General features: G+C 45.1%; 1 non-coding gene and 1 pseudogene across 1 annotated transcript; both read right to left on the bottom strand.

Annotated features, from left to right (window-relative positions):
• Positions 1 to 3,222: 3,222 nt before the first annotated feature.
• LOC140907972 (small nucleolar RNA U3) lies at positions 3,223 to 3,420 on the bottom strand (annotated as a pseudogene).
• Positions 3,421 to 3,471: 51 nt separating this feature from the next.
• On the bottom strand, positions 3,472 to 3,689 carry LOC140907973 (small nucleolar RNA U3). Its single transcript, XR_012157687.1, has one exon. It is a non-coding gene; the product is annotated as a small nucleolar RNA U3 (small nucleolar RNA).
• Positions 3,690 to 18,825: the final 15,136 nt, after the last annotated feature.

The following is an 18,825-nucleotide window of genomic DNA, read 5'->3' as shown; positions in this document are numbered from 1 at the left end:
GAAGCTACAGGTGTTGGAGGCAGCTGGTGGCGGTAAGAACCCGGATGTTGGGGAAAGTGGGGTGGAGGTGACCTGGGGGCACAAGGGAAAGAGTTTTGGGACAAGGGCTGCAGTGGGGGGCGGGCACAGTAGTGCTCCATCTGCATGGGTACGAGCGCCTGGCTCAAGTCTGCTTGGTGCTCCGTGATGCTTTGCTGCCGGAGCTCTGCACTTTTGTGCTGGTGCTCCTCATTCTGCTGGCAGATCTTCCTTTCACTCTCCCTCCACTCCTGCATTTTTAGATTCTCGTTAAGGGACTGCTGCATTACTTCATGCAGCATATCTTCTTTGCTTCTACATGGCCACTTCCTAATTCTTTGGAGTCTTTCGGCTGGTGATAACATGGACGGCTGAGATCTCAAGGTTGCATCTCTAAAGGCAAAATGCAACACTTAACAGAGGCTGCATTGTTCACACCAGACAGAGCAATGATTCCCCCATACTTAAGGGCAAGCACAGTCTACACAATAGCATAATTTGCCCATCCCAAAGCGAGTGCACAAAACCCATGGGAGCCCCAAAATGGTGAGTAAGCACTGGGTCAAGGGGGACTGATTGTTTCACGGCTGTGCTATCCTCTGGGTTTCTGTGCCTTGGGGAGAGCCAACAGCTGCAGGGGGCCCCTACACTGAACACTCTCCCCACATTTTCTACAGGAGTTCATCCTGGAAGATATCTCGCTGCTGAGGGTGACCTGGGAAGCAAGGGAGGGTCTTCTACTACAATGCGGCTTCCTCCCTGGCCCATATGCAGCTTGCCTGTGTGCAGCAATGGTCCTCCCACCCCCCACAACACAATGGCACGGACATGTTAGCCTGACTGAGACAAGGACCACAGTGGCTCTCCCAAGAAACCTGTGCAAGCGCATTGCCCAAGTTCTGGATGAGACCTTTGAAGGGATCACTGAGGCCAATTACTGCGATGTGAGAGAGCACATCAACGCCCTATTCCGCATCTAGGCATGCATGCAGCCCCAACCCTCCTCGCCCCAAGAGCCCGCACCAAATAACTTCCTTCTCAAAATAAAAGCCGCTTACTGGGAACCTCCTCTGGTATTTGTCCTTCCCCAAGCACCAGCAGCCACAACTGGCTACCTTCCTCCTGGCTTGAGAACAGCTCCTGGCTGCATGCTTCTAGGGATTCTGGAGTGTCTTCCTCCCTTAGCACCCTTGCTCCCATTTTCCTCCTCCTCCCCGTGCCTCGTTGAACTGAGCTCTGAAGTGTCCATGGTGGTCTTCAGAGTGGAGGTGGGGTCGCCCCCAAGTATCACGTCCAGCTCTTTGTAGAAATGGCAGATCGCAGGGGCAGCACCGGAGCGGCTCTTTGCCTTGTGGGCTTTGCGGTAGGCATTCCGCAGCTCCTTCACTTTAATCCGGCACTGCAGTGCGTCCCGGTCATGACCCCTTTCCAGCATGTCCCTTGATATCTGCCAGAAGGTATCGTAATTCCTATGGCTGGAGCGCACCTGGGACTGGACAGCTTCCTCCCTCCAGACACTGATGAGGTCCAGCATCTCACCATTGCTCCATACTGGGGATTGCCTGGTGCGTGGAGGCACGGTCACCTGGAAAGATTCTCTGAAGCATTCCATGCCTGGAAGGGGATTTTCAAAATTCCCAGAGAATTTAAAGGGCAGATCTGATGGTTGGTCATCTGAGGGCAGGGCAGTAGAGTTCAAAGTGATGACCAGAGTGGCTAGAACAGGCATTGTGGGACACTTCTGGAGGCTGATCAGAGCTCAACAGACCAGAGCGTCCACACTGGCGCTGCGGTGCTCCAGCGGGGGCGCATCAAACGTTATTCCACTCGCCGGGGTGGATTACCAGGAGCACTCGAGCCGCAGAATCCGGGTGCCTTATGTGCCTTGCCAGTGTGGATGTGTCGTGAGTTAGGGCACCCAGGGCTGCTTTAATGCGCTCTAACTCGCAAGTGTAGCCATGCCCCAAGACTATAACAGGGCTCAAAAAAGAACTAGAAAAATTCATGGAGGGTAGGTCCATCAATGGCTATTAACCAGGATGGGTGGGGATGGTGTTCCAAGCCCCTGTTTTCCAGAACCTGGGAATAGGAGCCAAGGTATGGATCACTCGATGATTACCTGTTCTGTTCATTCCCTCTGAAGCATTGATCATTGGCCACTATCGAAAGACAGAATACGAGGCTAGATGGACCCTTGATCTGACCCAATATGGCTGTTCTTAAAGTAAATCCCTTAAGCACAGAGACATAATGGAAACACACTACAGACATAAAGAAAGCCCTGGTCTAAACCCTGTGGAAAAATACTACCCAAACACATGGCAACTAAAAGCAGACAAAACACTTCATTTAAAACCCACAGATAGCACAGCTCAAAATCATCACACCCAAGCTCTTTTTCACACCCAGCAAGACAAACCAAAAACTAACAACTCAGACTTAAAAGCAAGTGTACATAGCCATAGGCTTTCCTTTGAACCAGACCAGAGTCCAGAGAAACCCTGCCAACATTTCAAATTGCTATTCATCTGTATGACCTGTGTTGTCTAGGGAAGCCTATGCTGAAAATGGCATATCTTGTAAGATTCATTGCAATTTTGTAAAATTGGTATCAATAATATTATAACTGGTCACCCACATGCCATACAGCATCACAGTCTGGAAGAAAGCTGCTTGGCAGTGTGTCACCTAGAGTTGATGGTGTGTTTTAGGCTCCTCAGAGAGCAGGAATGGTGGGCATACAGGCTACTGTCCTCCTGTTCTAAAAAATGCCAGGCGGAAACAGACAAAATCTTCCCAAGCATCAGTGACTCCGGTGGTGTTAATAGGGAAGCATCATCCATTCATCCCAGCGTGCAGGACAACTGACAGACACCATTGGGAAAGGAACTGTCAGACTTAAGGGAGGAACAAAAATCGCTCTGAAGATAAAGCAGAATAAGCAACAGAGAAAAGACAATTGTTTTATGGTAAATCTACTGACTACAAAGATTGGGAGCAAAGACATAACAAAAACACAGTACCTACACGAAGAAAACCCTTCTCTAAAGTCTTTGGAAAAGAGCAGCCCCATCATGAGAGCAACTGAAACCGGACATGGGGCTTCACTGCTGGGGTTCAGCACACCAAACCCACAAATAGCACAGCTCCTAAGAACCACACCCAAGCTTTGTTCTCCCCCAAAGCAAAACAAGCACAAAACTAACCACTCAGACTGTGCACCTTTCCCCTGCTCTTCTCAGGAAGAGCAAGACACTCTTCTACAGCAGAAAGCAGCTGCCATAGAACAGCACTCTCCGCCATTTTCATGCTCAGAAGGAAACACTGCAGCTCCTCATTGTGGCTAGCAAGATCAGCTTGTCACAGCTTTTCACTTATAACCCACAAACAGGACCGATTTAAAGAACTATACAGGAGCTCTTTTTCACACCCAGCAAAACAAGCTCAGAGCTAGCCACTTAGACTATGTTTCTTTCCCCCACGTTTCTCAGAAAGAGCAAGACACTCTTTTACAGCAGAAAAATGCAGCTGTTATAGAACAGCACTCTCTGCTACTTTTATTTTTGGAAAGAAACACCTATAACTCCTCATTGTGGCTAGCAAGACCAGCTTTTCACAGCCACTCTTCTCCAGTCACCGACTAGCGAGATGATCCCCGAAAGCATAGTTTTAACTAGCATACCCCCGGCCAGTCACAGGCCATTCTAACACATTGTCCTCTAACTGCTCGTTGCTACAATTTGGCCTTCACGAGACAGAGAGCACTACCAGAAGCCCCATATGAGCAGAACCTGGCTCTCAAGTCTGCCCTCCGTGGCTCCCTTCCGTAGGCTGCCTCTCAAAGCAAAGCGGTGCAAAGCAGCCATCCCCTTTCATTTGCATAAACTGAAGACACAGACAGGCCACTCCACCATCTTCTCCTTCTCCCTTCTCTGTGATGCCTAAGTCAACAATCCTGTAGAGTCCTTCTCACAGGCTTTCTCTGGCTCAGTGACTCTACATATTTATCCAAGGTGGATAAAGAGCTGGGCTAAAAAAGGGAGTGTGGCGGGTCACAGTGGTGTCTAAAACTGGGACTTAAGTATTTAGATCTGGGCTTCATCTACCTATCTTTGTGGATCTGGGTCTAAGTGCTATTCCTGCTCACCGTCATCTATAGACCAGTAAGAGCAGGTATATATGGTAACCCTGATGACACTGTTGCTGCGTAATTTAAGACAGGATGGCGGGGCGGGGGTTTATAACTACAGAGAAATACCTCGCTAATTTGGACTTTAATTTTCACCCTTTATAATTCATTCAAACAGTCTGATCCAAAAATCTGTGGGAGTCCCAGCTCTCCTGCCCTACCATTACGCAGACCACATGAGGGAAAATGCCTAGCAGGCACAGGGCTCCTGGCATCACAGCTTGCCCTGCTGTCTCTACACCCCAACATTTATCTGCATGGAGGAAGCAGGGCTAAATGAGAAATCTGAATGCCCGCCCCCCGCCCCGCTACGCGTTGACTCTGAAATGTATCCAGTTTCGGGGGAGCAATGCAGTTTGAGGGCACACAAATATAAATGATAATAATTAAATAGCTGCCATGTTTCTCCCTCCAAATTGGGGGTTCCCTATTATACAAATGTTTTCATCATTTTGTTAATCTAATGTTTCAAGTCTTTCTAACAATGAGAAATGATGTGAAATTCTATAAAATTTGCTGTTTAAATTAAAAGAGGTATGCATGTATTGCTCATTGTTCAAGATCCAGAGCTCTTTATACGCCAACAAAAAAATTAGCTAAGCACCAAAAGCTGCTTGAAATAGATAAACTTTAAAGCTGTGCATGAAAAAGTGGTGTTGACTTAGCAATCTAAATTGTATTCGGAAGAGTATTTTATCATCAAACCATCAGGACATAACAAAAGGCTCCTGCCATAAAAGATTGACACAAATTGACCCTTGTTGCAGATTTCCTCCCTCAAGCATATAACATGTAAAAAAAGCTACAGAAGCTATTTAAATATACATATTTTACCATGACAAGGTGTGTGAGATAATATCTTTTATTGGACCAACTTCTGTTGGTGAGAGAGACAAGCTTTCAGGCCACATAGAGCTGTTCTTCAGGTCTGGAAAAGGAACTCCCAGCGTCACAGCAGAATGCCAGATATAACAGATTGTTTAGCATAAGAAGTTAGCACATATTGTAAGCCCCCTGCCCCAGCCCAGTGAAAATGAGTGAGTAAGGGCAAGCAGCACCGGAGGGAGGGGGAATGGAGGGAGTGCGGGGTGGGGTGAAGGAGAAGGAGAAGGAGAAGGAGCAGGGCTGGGGTGGGGCAGGAGGTGGGGCAAGGGTGTTCAGTTTTCTGCACTCAGAAAGTTGGCAAGCCTATGAAAATATCATGGATGTATCTCAGGTATATCATTGGTTTCGTGGTGCATTTGTCCAGAAATTCTTCGTCAAGGTGGCCCATGAAGATTTTGACATATTGAGGAACCATACTAGTATCCATGGCTGTTCCTGTGGTTTGTACAAAGTGTTTATTGTTGTAGGTAAAATTGTTATGGTTGAGGATGAAATGGATGAATTTGGCTATGTGTTTGGGGTGGATATCTGAGGGTTGCCCATGGTCTTGTGAATGTTTGAGGCAGTTGCAAAACCTGCAGTCATATCTCCACTGCTACAATGATCAACACCCCCCAGAGCACACCTTTCAAGATCCATGTGTTCTACACATGCCTATCACAACATGCGGTGTACCTCATCCAGTGCATTAAATACCCCAATAACAATTATGTGGGTGAAACCAGATAATAATTATGCTCTCAAATGAATTCACACAGGAAAATGATAAAAGACAAAACCCTTATCACCTGTGGGTGAACACTTTTCACAAAGTGATCGCTCTATATCTGACCTATCAGGTAGGCTTACCATTTGCCCGGGTTTTCCCAGACATTGCCTCTTTTTTGAGTTTCCTTTCTCTGTCCAGGTTTTTCAAATAACAGGAAATGTCCCGGGTTTTTGCAGAGCAGACAAGCTGCAACTCAGAAAGAGGCCTGATTGGTCTGCTTCCCGAATGGTCCCTCCCCTGCATCCACAGCGGTTTGGTCCATTCCCCTGCAAGCCACAGCTGCTGGATCCCACCCACCCAGGCTCCAGCTCCCAGCCCTGGGAAGGGGTCCTGCAGGAAGGTACTGCCTGATAGCTGTCTCTGCATTTTGGGCTCCCACTTCAGCCCCTTTCCACTAGGAAAAAGGGCCAGAATGGCACAAAAGGATTCCCCAGATGTAGGCACTGTGGAACATAGCTGTAAAAGGCTGCCTTCTGAGCACCTCCTACAAAGCCTTGGTGTATGGGGCAATGCCAGGGTCAGGGGTGGGGATGTGAGGAGTGTGGCAGGACAAGGTCACAGCACGAGCTTTACAGACACTCTGAGTAACTCTGAGGCTCAGGAGAGCGCAAAGATTATTTAAAACCACTATAACATCCCCTTTGTCTAGGCTGCGGGGTGTGTACACTACCCAGCACAGAATCTCACTTCTGCATTTGTTGATGTCACTAAGGGCTTGATCCAAAGCCTGCTGCTGTCAATAGGATCCTTTCCATTGACTCTGGATCAGGCCTTAAGCCCTGACTCAGAAAAGCATCACTATTCAGGAAAGCACTTAAGCATGTGCTTAATTTTAAGCATGAACTTAAGTGACTTCCTGACTAGGGATGAATTTGAGAATATGCTCAACTGCTTTCCTTAATCAGGGCCCTAAATCCTAATGGCTGCTGAGCCCCAGTGACTCCCAGGGAAGACAGCAGGAACTAGCAAGTGCTCAACACCTCTCCACATTTAGCTGTAACTCCCATGCAATGTGCACCCACTGACAGGTCTGAGACAAGGCTCTTTTCAAAATCCAAACTCCTTCCAATAATTGGCAGCAGCACTGTAGGAAGCAGGGGGGAGCAAAGGTTCCATCTGAAAAGGTGTGAAGACTGTGCCACCCCCTCACATCATTCCCCCTGTCAACCGTCCTTTTATACTATTGTTCCTTCAACCTCAGAGTTTATTTATCCCTGGATAAAGTTATTACCAGAGAACTGGGAAGCATCCTCCAGTTATTATCCACAGTCAGTACAGATATGATTTAAGCCCAAAGGGACAAAGGTTTCAGAATCTTAAGACTGTGCCCCGCTCATTACAAACAATGAAATAATATGCCACCTGTTTTGATCATGCTCTGCATGTGCTTTGCATCATAGTTGCAGACATCTGATTGAAAGTCTTTAAAGAATCATACGGACAACCTCCAGGGTGCTACATTAAAATAAAGAATTAGCTGGATTTCATAACTTGCTTTGAGTAATTTCTTGGTATAATAAAACTTCTGACCACACCAGTCTATAACCCATCCATCCCTTCACATGTACTTCACTTCTAAGTATTATCCAGCACGTTTTACAAAATGTATGTGTCGGAATGAAGAATGGGCAAAAAGGTCTGTGCAATATGCTCCACGAGCAAAGGAAGAAAATGCTGTGTTTTTTAATGATAGCACTGCAAGGACATCGGGGGAAGATTCTGGATGTAACAGATTTAAAAAAAATCCACATATTTATCTATAATAGCATCTAGAGTGTGCTAGCCACTGTAAAAAAACAACACACATGCAGAGAGAGAGAGAGAGAGAGTAAAAGGCAATCTACATAGAACAGGGGCACAGTGACCTGCCCAAGGTCACACAGCAGGCCACTGACTGAGCTAAAAATAGAACCCAAGAATCTTGGTCCAGTGCCCTATACACACTGCCTCTCAGATCTGCCTTGCACACTATATGCTACAGGTATTTAATTTAATAGGTTTGTTTTCTTATTGTTGAGGAAGTCAAATCAAAACAAAATGAATACATTTGTAGATTTTCAGTCATGATCCTCTAGTCTGAGCTTCTGCATAACACAGGTCGTAGAAACTGAATTTTGCAACATACAGTGTCTTGGGGAAAAAAGGTGTGATTCCAGCTAAACATCGTGTGATATGTTTCATCCATGTAAACACATTTACATGTATGTTAAGTCACACACTCTGTTCATGGCTATCCTTGAGTATTAATAAAATATTTTTTGCATATAGAAAACAAAAGTTGTGCTCTCTGTGCCTCAGTTTCCCCATCCGTAAAATAGGGATAATAGTACTTCCCTACTACCCAGCTGTGTTATCTGAAGCTTTGGTAAAGCTCTTTGAAATCCTAGAATGGAAGGAATAGATAAGTGCTGAGTATTATTGTGAGACCAAGGAAACACCCAGCGTGCATGAGAGCCACACAGAACATGAGAAAGTGGTTGCTCAGACAGAAGGGGCCAAATTCTGAAACTCTTACTCAATCTTCATTTTAGGTAGACTGTCCTGTGACTTCCATGAGAATTTTGTCTGAGTTAGACCTCAGCAAAAATGGAATAAAAACATCCACATTTGATCCTATTAAATAAGTACATATGAGACATTTACTATGGGTCTAATTCAGGGATCTCAAATGCAAATCACCACGAGGGCCACATGAGGACTAGTACATTGGCCCGAGGGCCACATCACAGACACCTTTACATATAAAGATACAAAAGCTCCCCGCTTTGCCCCCGGCCCTGCCCACACCCCACACCTTCCATGAGGCCCCACTTCTTCCTACCCCTTCACCGCCCCCATCCCAACCCCTTCCCCAAATCCCCGCTCTGGCCCCGCCTTTTCTTCACCTCCTCCCCTAAGCGTGCGGCTCCATGCTCCTCCCCCCTCCCTCCTGGAAAGCACTAAGTGCCGCCAAACAGCTGTTTGGTGGCAGGAAGTGCCTGGAGGAAGGCAGAGGAGCAGGGACACAGTGCGCTGGGGTGGGGGGTGGCGGGTGAGGGGAGCTTGGCAGCAGCAGGAAATAACTCCAGGGGAGTGGGGAGCTTGGTGGGCTGTGGGTCTAATTCCTGAGCACCTGATGAGCATCTATAGTTCCCATTAAAGGAAATCCAAATTGTAGAGTTTTAGCACTTTGCCTAATAGTGCTGTGTATTATTTGTTATTTATTGACCATCATCACTGTGTTAAGAACTGGTCTCTGTAGTGAGCTTACACAGTCTAGCACTTATAAAGAGAGAGAATCAACTCCATAACTCCAAACAGTAAGGAATGACTCCAACTTAACTGTGTTTCAGAGCACATCTTTCACATGTCCACATCAAGAAGATGGAATGAATCCAGTGCTTGATATGAAGTTGCACACCACCTTTCTAACACTGAAAGGTTATTTCGATGGCTGATGTTGGCAATATGTCTCTTAGTTTCTGGTATAAATAGCCATATGTTCTGTTAAAAATATTGGAATTTGAAAGCATAGTCCCTGCAGACAAATATGTATGCAAATAATTGTTTTAAATCTTATTACAATTCGCTTATTCTTTAAATCCAACCTGTGCTGGACCAAACTTTCAAGGGACAACAATCAGTGGTGTGTGTTTTGAGGCCGGTGGTGGCTAGAGTAAGAATATCATAATCTGACTCTATATTTGCATTATTAAGGAACTAAATGCTTTTCTGTTAAAGATTTTATATTTGGAAGTTGAGCCAAGTATCTCTATGTGTAAAGGGGAAAATATTCAAAAGCATGTAAGTGACTTAGGAGCCTATGTCCCATTTTCAAAAATGACTTAGGAGGCTGAAAGTCAAGGAACCATAGGTATTTGGAAGCAGATTGTTAAAGGTATTTAGGTGCCTAAAATGGCAGGTAAGGGCCTACTGAGATTTTCAAAAGTGCCTAGGGGCTAGATTCGCTAGGGGGATTTACAGACCTAGATTTTTCTGGTGGACGTCAGTGCTTAAGTCCAACGTTTAGGCACCACTGCCATTCACAAAACCATTGATCAGCTGCCGCCTAACCCTGTAGGCACCTGAAGTCCCTAGGCACCTCAGTTTCCACTGGGAAAGTCCCTTAGGCACTTAAATTGCTTCTGCTGGGCATGTGCACAGCCACCTCAGTCCTGATACCACTGTGCACTTCGGCTCCCACCTAAGCTAAGGAAGGATTCACAAGCTGGCTGTTCTGCCTACCTCACCTGATCCAGTGGGCATGCTCAGAGGCCGCCTAAGAGCATGCCTACCGAATTGGGCCCTGGAAAAAACACTGCCAAGGCAGAGCTAGAGTTGCCCTCGGCACTCAATAGCTCAGTGGGTTAGAGCCCTCATCCAGGACATGGGAGACCCACGTTCAAATCCCCATTCTCCCTGAGAGTTAACTAGGGACTCGTACTTGTGTTTCCCAGCTGCTAGGCACATGCCCTAACTACTGCACTGCAGGGTATTTAGAGGGGGAAAGACTTCTCTCAGTTGCTTCTGATAAAGCTGTTCCACTTTGTATGAACTAGTCAAATATTCATTGGCGCAGAGACTGGGTCATATTCACTGGGCCAGAGAGACTGACTATGCAGCTTAGTGGTTAGCACAATTAGGAGATCTGATTGTAGCTCACGTAGGCATACCCTGAACCTAGCTTTGATCTAGTTAAAACCTTAGATCAAAACTAGCTTGAGTAACAATAGCAGTGTAGCTACAGCAGCAGCATGGGCTAGCCTCCCGACAGGGCTGTCCCTAGCTATTCTGGGGCCATATGCAGCCTCCTTGCAGGGGGGGAGCAGGCCTCCGCGGAGGGGGTGGCGGGGCTGGCTTGGTGGGCAGGGGGGAACTGCCCCCCAGCACTCACTGGTAGCACAGCTGGGGCTGGGTCGCTGCACTTCCCGCCTCCTGTGAGTGCAGGTCTGGCCCCGCTGCACTCCTCAGGGGAGTAGGGGTGGAGCAGGGCGGGGGCTTTGGGGAAGGGGTGGGAGTGGGAATGGGGGTGGGGGTGGAGCAGGGGCAGGGGCCATGGGGAAGAGGTGGAGCATGGACTGGAGCAGCACACAGCTGCATAGGGCACCAGGAAATTTGTTCAACACTACCCTGCATACATACTAAATTCAAAGCTATTTTGGGTACACCTACTTGAACTGCAGTCACACCTCTAAGTGCTGTGTAGACCTACCCTCAGAAGCCTAACACTTTCCATGCATCAGACAAGGAGCCGGGGCACCTAATTCAGGGTAGTGAATTCTACCGGGCACCTAAAAGGTAAGTGCTGTAATGCTGAACCCTGGTGTTATGGCAGTATAACTACATCGCTCAGGGGTGTGGATTACCCCTAAGTGACACAGTTATACCAGTTTAAGTCCCAGTGTAGACAGTGCTATGTTGATGGGAGAAACTCTCTCTCATCCGTGTAGGTAGCACCTTCACTAAGCACTACAATGGCGCAGCTGCACCCGTGCAGCCGTGCCGCTGCAGTGCGGTAAGTGTAGACAAGCCTTGAGCATTGCAGTTCTTAGGTTCCTCAAGTGAAGCTAGCCCAAGCCACCTAAGTCACCACTGGCACGTTGGTGCTTTTGAAAAACGTTGTGAGATGCTCATCTTCATCTTTAGGCATCTAAATCTTTTTACAAATCTGGCCCATAGAGGCTTCCGAAGACTTTAGCCCAACTCTGTAGCTATTAGAAAAGTGATCTAAAGCTAAACAATTATAAAGGACAGTTCTGCTCTCAGTTACACCCATGTAAATGTTAATTTGCATAGTGGTAGAGCTTAGGGGGTCTCCAGGAGGTCAGGGCCCCATTGTGCTAGGAACCGTACAAACCTATAGTAAGTGAGCATTCCCGTCCCAAAGAACTTACACATTGCCTTCAGTAAAATTAAGCAGGTGTAACTGAGCACAGAATTTTGCCTTTAGGGAGTAGTTCTCCTTAGAAGAACATCACAACTTTTTGCTAATTTGTAATAACCCAATTGCTATAAAGGTTAGAGCATGGTTTCTGTGTGCTTGTCTTTTCTACTTTTCAGGCAGGGACCCAAAATGGTCAGTTTGTCATATGTTTATCTACACCTAGGTACAAACAGGAATGTCATATATTAATTTGCCTCCAGTGGGATATTGCTTTGTTGATCCTTCAAAGGGTCCTTCTAATCCAAAACCCTAGGGGCATCTAAACTGAGTGAAAAGAGGCTTTCCAGGCTATAGTTATAAATATAGGTAATACAAAAAATAAGTGAGTTGGTACTTTCATTCATATACATTTGCCCAGAGGTAACAGAATCTACCTGCACAATTCTCATATGAAAGTTACAGGAGCTTTTGGATGAAAGGGATTGAATTCAAGCCTGGTGTAAATGGATGAAACTCACTTGACATCAATGGAGTGACACCTATTTTCACCAAGCTGAATCTGGTCTGGTTTTCCTGTTGCTTTATTCCTAGTTCAAATGTTTTCTGTGGGGCTGGAGATTATTTTTGCTCCTACTTGATAGCTGGGAGGGGGCCAGCCGAGGCTCAGAACTGCTCCTTTCTCCGGCGCCACTGGGAGTCGATAGGGACCATACTTCAGGAGCACAGCACAGGGGCCCTATTCCAGGCCCACAGATGTGCTAATCCACATGTCAGGTGAGAATTTCTCAAAACTATATTGAAACCAAAGATAAAATCCCAGATCTAATATAATCAGCCAGCACACCATGACTCACCAAACCAGCACTACCCTGGTAAGACAAGATGTTGTGAAAAACAAAACCTCTCCAGCTTGGAAAAAAGATGATGATTTTCATATAATAAAACTCTTAAGACCTGATTTTAAAGTATTCCTGCACTCTGTGTTCTATTGTCATGCAAAAACATTCCATAAATTTTAGGGATTAGCTGGAATTCCCTCTCCTCGATCTTGCCCTCATGTAAAATTTGCTTTTAATAACTTCCAGCTTCCTGAACCACAAAGCTATCTGATCTGTTGCACTGTTATTCACCATGACAAACTATAATATTCTAAGGGGAGAAAAATGCAGGTGTGTTTACTCTAAGTCAGAGCAAAATAAAATTTCACTCTAGCATGAATAGAGGGACAGACCAGGGGCTAATGTGTGGTTCTTCAGCCTTTACCTGCTGTAGAAAGGGTGCAATGGATGATTCTAGAGACTGGATCACTGGGGAGCAAGATCCAGAGCTGCACCTGCCGTCTCTTTGGAAGAGTGCAGCATGGTCTCCACTCTCCACACTGTCAGCCCAGCTGGCCAGAGTGAGGACAGGGGGTATGACCAGGGCCTCCCATCTTTCCCCTTTGAGGAAGACAGCATTTGTGTTGCTGCTAGCCTTAAGCATTCAGAGAGCAAAAGGGCTGCCATTGTGAGTAGCCCCAGTGCATGTGTACAGGGGATGGAGGGAATGCTTCTGACTAGTCACAAGCTAGCCCTAACTTTATTTTTCTGATTGAAACCTCATCAATATGCACGGGCTAAGCTTCAGAGAGAGATTTGACCATAGTTCATCCTGGAAATTAAAGGCATAGAAACAGCACAATCTAACACCAATATGTTAGACTGTAAGTGCAAAAAAAGCTCACATTGACATTAATGGACCTTGGATCAGGCTCTAAATCCTCCTTGGTCACAAGCAAAAATATCATTATGAAGGAGCCCTGTGGAATTCAATAGGGATGAAGGGACCAGGTTTGTAAAAATATTTAGGTGCCTAAAGATGCAGATACGTTTTTAGTGGGATTTTCAATCTGCATCTTTAGGCACCTAAATATTTAAAATATCTGGTCCCAAATCAGTGGGGTTCTATGGACATTACTAGAAAAGCCCACTGCATTTAATGGAGAGGGAAACTGCTCAGGTATCCTGGCAAGGGGTGCGGTTTAAGAACCTGAATAAGAAATAATAGAATTTCTATTTTGAATCATCCTATAGAATTCTATACAAAGGATATCTTTTTTGTATTAAGTTATATAGGATGGTTCAAATAATCTATAGAAAGATGCTCATTTTCTATTGAATTCTTTAGGATATTTCCATAAGAATGTCTAGTGGTCTGAGTCTAAGACCCAATTGCAAGCTTTTCCAAGTTTCCCTGTTTCTCCCATGTAGGCACATATCAATGCAATTAGCAGTGTACTCTTGTGAGAGACCCAGGACTAGAAAAGCAGAGGGTGTTGCATTCAGGGGTGAGATTCACTGGCAGAACTGGAGCACATGGAGAAGTTTACACAGCACCTGCCCTGCACTATGACTGTCTCTAATCAGCATTAGAATCTTTCTCTAAAGGTCAGATTTTCTAAGTTAAACATATATATTTACATAACCCTAATGTATGGCACAAATACCAATCTGTGCATGCTTATGAGATATTTGCATATGTGCGTTGCCAGTTAGCTGCCTAGCTATTTGAGTGTGTTAATACCTGACTAGAATGCAAAAACATTGCATTCCTTTATGTGCAAACATCCATATAAAATGTACACCCCTAATTAAAAAATTAGGCCCTAAATAATGCCCCAAATATTGTGAAGTAAAGCTTGATCAATAATAGAAAAACTTCACTTCAGTGCTAGATTCTAAAATTGTTTTTCACTTGAAAGAGCCATGCTGCCTGAGGTTAATCCAGCCATGTTTTGGCCTTCTGCTAATAGAATGGTCCAATTGTTTATGTGTCAAAGAAATTGTAATTCTTTTGATATAAAAGGTGTTTCCTACCGTTCGCTTCTCAGTGCTTATCTCCCTACCAAGGAAACACCAACCTTATTCTCTACCTAAACCATGCCACCACCTCAAAGGAGGCAGGTGTTTGCTTTGTGAATATGAGGTGCAGAATTGGGGACTTCATTTCTGCATTAAAAATAAGAAGGAAATGTGAAGATGCATGGCTCAACAGGCTAGGAATGCCTTATGCCTGTAGGTCCTTTGTTCCAACTAAGTCCTAGCCAGTAATGGTTAAAAGTCATTACTATAGTTAGAGAAACACTACAAAAATGTTTCTATGCACATGTTTTTGGCATTTAAAGAAAGTCGTGTTGACTATTTTAGTAATCTTTTCTACTTTGTGAATATTCTTGCAAATGAGTTTACTGAAATAGCAATTTTTCAGCAAATGTTGCAAAATATCCAAAGAAAAGGAATTCTGCATTTAAGTGTGAGGGTTTGCACCAAAAGCCCAATTCCATGAGTTATGCTCACGAATTCAGGCATAGAAACTGCCCAACCCAAACAGCTCAAATGTTGACTATGAAATGTTTGCAGCACACTGTTCACAAATAAGCTACAAATCAAGAATAATTTGCAGAAAATATTAAACAAAAAGTGTTAAACCAGATAAAATTATTATCTCTTTAGGGATAATTTGCACATAGAAAAAAAAGAAGGCAATCTTGTTGAATAAGTTATTCATTATAGATTATTCAACAATTACCATTTTACATCCTTCAGAGTAGCAGCCGTGTTAGTCTGTATTCGCAAAAAGAAAAGGAGTAGTTGTGGCACCTTAGAGACTCACAAATTTATTTGTAGCTCACAAAAGCTTATGCTCAAATAAATTTGTTAGTCTTTAAGGTGCCACAAGTACTCCTTTTCATTTTACATCTGTTGTCATTGGCCTCTGTGAAATGAGTTGATGGCCATAACCCATTTGTTGGGCACATTCTCAATTGACATCCTAGCTGACATTTGAATGCCAGGGCTGAACCATGCTATCATTCTTAGGGCCTGATCCAATGCACAGTGAAATAAATGACATGCTTTCCACTGACTTCACTGGGCACTGAATCAAGTTCTTGGAGCTCATCCCTTCCAGAACAAGGTTGGTGCACAGTAGGGAAATGTGCATGACACTGCCTTTGCAGTCCTGTGGTTAAATGCAGGACTTGAGCGTGATTAGTCTGGCATTTTTCAAAAACGTTAAATTTACTTCCAGTTAAAAAACACTACCTTCCAAAATGAACAAGGAAAGGCTTTCCCCTAATCAGCTGTGGAGTTCGCTAGGCTTCTCAGATTGAGATGGAGCATCTCACACTGAGACCTGTATTCTACTGGCCACAAATGTGTAAAGATGACAGCAGCCATCGTAGAACTCTGAGGGCTAGGTTGGGCCAACAGGCTGCAGTCTGATTTTTATATTTGATATATAAAATGATTTCAACAGAGGAAAAACACTGGTAACAGATCACATACAGGTAACTATAGAGAAGTCAACCTTGGCAGTTTGGCATTCCCTTTGCAGTTAGTGATGAGAGAACAGGTGACTATGAAAAGCAACTGAAATATTTTCCCCAGATCACTCAAGGACTCCCTGCTGCTTCTACTATATTCTCATGGTGGTTTTTTATCTGGGGCAGAGAAGGGAGGGAGGAAGGAAGAAGGGGAAGGAAAATGAAGATAAGTGAATACGCTTTGCTATTTCCAGTTACAGCAAATTCCTCTGTGATCTTGAATTGTTATTCCATGCAGTCTAAAAAGACATATTCCAACACATCCCACACAGAGTACAGCATTCACATGTCAGAACCAGAGTAAAATATAGAGGTATAAAAACAGGGTTTAAATGAAAGGCAGCAGATAAGATGTAAACTATAGTCTAGACAATGGTTTATGCAATTAACAGCCTATGTAATTTATGATATCAAACTGTCACTGCATGCACCCGAAAATGAATAATCTAGCACAAAGATCAGAAAAATCACCTGTAAGGGCATGGAGGTTAATAGAGAAATAGGCAAACAATGGGCCAGACCTTCACCTGATATAAATCAGCAAATGCCACTGAAGCAAATGGAGCTTTTCCAGTTTACGCCAGCTGAGGATCTGGCCTGTTGAACATTTTGGGTGGGAAGTACAATGATAAAGTCTAGACATTGTTATTCAGAACTCCTTCAATCTTCATCTTTTCCTAAGTACATTCTGTATGAAAAGAAAAAAGAAATATATGTCGCCAAGCAACATTTCACCTGGAACAGTAGGGAAAGGCTGGGCAGTAACCCAATTAAAGGCAGAGTAGAAATCTTTCAAAGACATTTATAAAGAAGCATAAGCCACATCTCAGAGTCCTCCATGTGTCTGTGACAGAATGAAAAGAGATTGCATGGAGTGCAGAATCAGGTGACTTGCCTCTCAAAAGCTGCATCGCCTTAGAGAATAAAATTCAAGTGTCCATTTCATCTGCCTTGCTCTCTGGCTCACAGAAATGATTTTCTGCTTTTATCTTCCTCAGTAAATGGCCTGGCAGACTTAACGTCATAGAAAATGAAAGTCTCGTTACTGCACACTTCTCTAAATGTGCAGGGAAACAATAACGTATTAACGTGCTTCAGCAGTTAAAGGCTGTTTCACCAGCAAGATCTCCTTGCCCCTGGCCTGCTTACTAGGGATGTTGTCTGGCGTGAAATGGGTTCTCTAATCCCTACATTTTATGTCCTTTTTGGCCTCTGATGCCTTTAGGTCTGACAATCACAAATGGATAATTATCAAAACTGTACTTTTGGCTTCATCCTCCTTATATATCATTCCTGGAAGAATTCAGCAGCCTCTTTCCACATAGAAATCTGTACTGAGGCATGAGGATACGAGGGCTTCTTTGAAAAGGAGAGGAGCTACATCTGTGAGTTCTTTGTGCTGTGGTATCCCGAAGGCCCTGGCATCCCGCCTTTTCATTTGGGGCTGCATCAGTTTCTTGTCTCTCCACATGTAGCTATTAAGTACATTTATAGATATTTGAATAGTTCGGTTTGTCTAGAGCAGTGGTGGGCAACCTGTGGCCCCGCAGGTCGCATGCGGCCAATCAGGGTAATCTAATTGTGGGCAGCGAGACATTTTGCTGACGTTGACCGTCCACAGGCACGTCCCCCCCGCAGCTCTCAGCAGCCACGGTTCTCTGTTCCCGGCCAATGGGAGCTGCGGGAAGTGGTGGCCAGCACGTCCCTGCGGCCCACTGCTTCCCTCAGCTCCCATTGGCTGGGAATGGTGAACCGTGGCCACAGGGAGCTGCGGGGGGTGATGCCTGTGGATGGTCAACTTCAGTAAAATGTCTTGTGGCCCGCAATCAGATTACCCAGATGGGTCGCATGTGACCCGTGGGCCACAGGTTGCTCGCCACTGCTCAAGAGCTTCACACTTACACTTAAACTTGGGCCATGATTTTCAGAAATGGGCGCCTAAAGTTCGGCTCCCAAGTCCATATTTAGGCACCTAAATAAGTGGCCTGCTTTTCAGAAAAACTAAGCTCCCAGGTCCAGATCATCAAAAGTATTTAGGTTCCTAACTTCCATTGAAATATCTAATGCCTTTGTGGATTTGGGTCCTATTGACTATGTTTGAAACCATTTATAGTTCAGACGAGAGATGGGCCCATTCATTAGAAAAATCCCAGGCGCTGAATGCCAAAAAACTAAAAATGTTGCACAAGTTACTGAAATCTTATCAGTAAAACAATATATTAAACAAATGTATCCCATAATATACAGATTAATGGGAATGGACTAATGTAACTAAGAGAATTTGGCCCATAAAAATCCTAAGCATGTGACACAATATGCAAACAAAGTCACCTGGGAAGAATTTAACCAACTGCTTCCCTCACTGATCTGCCAGTCACCTCTCAGTTCTACCCCTACAGCAGGGGTGGCCAACCTGTGACTCCAGAGCCACATGCAGCTCTTCAGAAGATAATATGCAGCTCCTGCTAGGAGTTGACTAGGGGGAAACAATGGTGGGTGCTCAGCACCCACTGGCAGCCCTATCACCCCCCAACTCCCCCAGCACCTCCCACCCACCGGCTGCCCCCCCAAGTCAGCGCCTCCTCCTCTCTCCCCCGTGCCTCCCGCCTGCCACGATCAGCTATTTCGCAGCATTGAGGAGGCTCTGGGGGGAGAGAGAAGGAGAGAGGACATGGTGCGCAGCCTCCCCCCTCCCTCCCCCAACACCTCCTCCTCCCTCTCTGTGCCTCCTGCCCGCC

This window comes from Lepidochelys kempii, chromosome 2 (genome assembly GCF_965140285.1).
Source record: "Lepidochelys kempii isolate rLepKem1 chromosome 2, rLepKem1.hap1, whole genome shotgun sequence".
In the NCBI taxonomy this organism is placed as follows: Eukaryota; Metazoa; Chordata; order Testudines; family Cheloniidae; genus Lepidochelys; species Lepidochelys kempii.
Note: the sequence above shows the minus strand (reverse complement) of the source record. Positions and strands in the feature narration are given on the sequence as shown.